Genomic DNA, 3,052 nt, shown 5'->3' with positions numbered 1-3,052 from the left:
ACTCTGGGCATCTTACACACAAATTAGAACCAAGTATAACTCTTAGGTTAAAACAGACTTTGACCTCAACACCTAAAACCTCAATGAAATGGCTTGATTTTCAATGCATATGTCTTTTTTTATCATTTTAATTTTTTTAATGTTTGTTTATTTTTGAGAGAGGCAGACAGAGCACAAGCAGGGAAGGGGCAGAGAGAGAGGGAGACACAGAATTCATAGCAGGCTCCAGGCTCTGAGCTATCAGCACAGAGCCCGACACGGGGCTCAAACTCACGAGCTGTGAGATCATGACCTGAGCCGAGGTTGGACGCTTAACCGACTGAGCCACCCAGGCGTCCCTTCAATGCATATTTCAATCAATATTTAAACGAAATATCTGTGTAATAGATATTGTCTATGTGTCTGTCTGTGTACCTGGAAGTTTGTTTCCTATGATGCCTCCAAGCACAGGAATCCAGACTCACAAGCCAAATGCAAACCCACAACAAGCATACCCCCTAGCAATCCCAAGCCTTCCCTCCTAACATTGGCACCCAGGGTTACAGTGGGTATGGTGGTTCTAAGTTTGAAGAAGCCCAATAGGCACCAGGCACCCTGCTGGGGCCTCTGGCCTCCAACTCCACTAGATTTGCCAACGCATTTGTCCAATAATCCAAGATGGCAGAGGCCACTGACTCCATACTGAGATCAGTACAGCCCAAAGGGCTTGGAGGAAAGGAATCTGTGTGATCTGAGCACACACCCAGTTGGCGTGCAAGCAAGACACCCATCTGCAGAGCCACTGTTCGCTCCTGTGCCAAGCCAGTCTCCCTTAATCTGCCAGCCGGAGTCCAGCCAAGGAATGGAGATGTAGGGCTGTCACTTCCAAATGGCACACAAATCCTCCCCCGCCAATTGGCTGCCTATGAGTAACTGGACCAAAAACATAAACATAGTCCATTAGGTCCATAGCAAAACAGGGCAGGGCAAGGCAGGCCCATCCTTGTCCAGATGGAGCTGGGCTTGGCACTTTTTCCTATAAGAGCAGGGCCTGCACTGGACCCTGAGTCTTATGCCCAGGAATTTTCTGGTACACGTAGCACTTGAGAGACATCACTGGCCCATTCCACTGGAGCTTATCTAGGAGACCCTGACCCAAGCCAGTCACCAACCAGTCCCCTTGTCTTCCTTTCTCCTTGCCTTTCCTATGGTTCCATCCACTTCTGTGGCTATTGACCCATACCCAAACTTGTATCCCAGAGTCCTCTCCTGAGTTCCAGCAGGTAAAGCAGCAGTTCTTTGGGACACCCTGTGTCTGCTCTGCAGATGTCTCAAACTATGTCCAAGATTTCCCACCTTTTATCCCAGCCCCAAATCTACACTCCACCTACATTCTCTCTCTTGATAAAATTCATCTAGACACAGGGTCAGGAATTTCTGCTACTCCCCACCATCATCACCTCCACCTCCGCCACGACCATCACTAAAACTTCCACCCTGACCACTACCTCCATATTCACCTGTCTGTGCTTTCACCTCTGCCACCATCACCATCACCTCTGTCACCACCACCTCCACATCCTCCACCACTACTATCATAACAACCTACACCACCTCCAGACTTACCTGTACCAACACCTCCACCTCCACACACACGTGCGCGCGCGCACACACACACACACACACACACATTCACACACTCACACACTCACACATACCCCTAATGGGTCATCCAGTTTTGGTGGTTCTTTCTTCCAAATTTCTTGGAATCTGTCCCCTTCCATGCATCTACCCAAACGCTGCCTGAGCTAGGACTAGGGCACATTAATCTTGCCATAACCAGCTCTCTATTCTTCATCTCTTCCTCCCATCTGCCTACACATAACTCTTAGGGGAACCTTTCTAGTGTGCTCAAAGCCCTGCAATGGCTCCCTACCACCTGCTCCTAAACTTCCCCAAATGTACCCTTAAAAAGAAGGTTTTGATAAAATATGGGAAATGCTGGATTAGAAATCTAAGACCTTTCTTTTTTGTGAGATTTGTCAGAACTTTAATATGAATAGCATGGAGACATTTCACTGGGAAGAAAACAGATGTAAGGTGTAGTTTTCTGAATTTCTTTTTTTTTTTACAGTCTAGAGGTTTGTTTGTTTGGGTTCTTTTTATACTTATCGTGCCATGAATGAATAGAGAATGGGTTCCAGAAGCCCAGGCTCCTTTCCATTGGTTCTCACAAAGTGAGCTTCTCTGGATGGAGCAGGCTGGTGCTTCAACTGAACCCAAGTATCTTTCTCTTTGGCTTCCTTCACTTTCTGATCATTTTCCTTCACATGCTTCAGGAAGCTACCTCAGCTCTGTGAGTGCTTAATATGATCAATCTGTACATTAATTCTCTTGGCAAGAATCTTGCCTGTAACTTGTTTGTTTACAACAATGCCAACAGCAAGCCGGGTGACATTGTAGACTGTGCCAGTCCTCCCATGGTAACATTTGTGGGGTATTTCATTTTTGAACAGTGCCCATTCCCTTGATGTCTCCAATATCACCTTTCTTAGAGATTTGCATGTATGTGGCCAAAGGAACAACTCTATGTTTTCTAAAAAGCCTACAGAACATATAGCAAATGCCTCTCCACTTTCCTTTTGTGTTTGTCATTTTGGCAAATTACTGGAAGATGGCAGAACTTGCTGAAGTTTCTCAGGGTGGAGGAAGCAAGACCAAGACACCTGTTTTGGCTCTGGCTTCCCCTCCTCACAAATCCCTTCCTGCTGTTCACTCTGCACAAAAGTCCTTTCTCTCCTTGACAACCTCCAAGGTCAACATAATCACCACCCCCCACATACTCCTACCTTACTCACTTTCTAATATTATAATTATCTTAATTTCTGATTTACCCACTGTTCTAGGATCTCCCTATGTGTAGGGAGTATTGGGGATCTCCTCAGCCAACACAGTGCCCGAGAAATGGTGGTGCCCAGTGTTTGTGGAAAACTGTCCAGTGCTTACTGATCTAGGCAGGAAAAGTTGAAGCAGACCAAATAGTGCCTTGTGCTATTTGCCCACACTCTGAATG

General features: G+C 46.3%; 1 pseudogene; it reads right to left on the bottom strand.

Moving 5' to 3' along the window:
- Positions 1-2,147: 2,147 nt before the first annotated feature.
- Positions 2,148-2,637, bottom strand: LOC106972084 (60S ribosomal protein L21-like; annotated as a pseudogene).
- Between the last annotated feature and the right edge of the window lie 415 nt (positions 2,638-3,052).

This window comes from Acinonyx jubatus, chromosome B3, assembly GCF_027475565.1.
Source record: "Acinonyx jubatus isolate Ajub_Pintada_27869175 chromosome B3, VMU_Ajub_asm_v1.0, whole genome shotgun sequence".
Classification (NCBI taxonomy): Eukaryota; Metazoa; Chordata; class Mammalia; order Carnivora; family Felidae; genus Acinonyx; species Acinonyx jubatus.
Note: the sequence above shows the minus strand (reverse complement) of the source record. Positions and strands in the feature narration are given on the sequence as shown.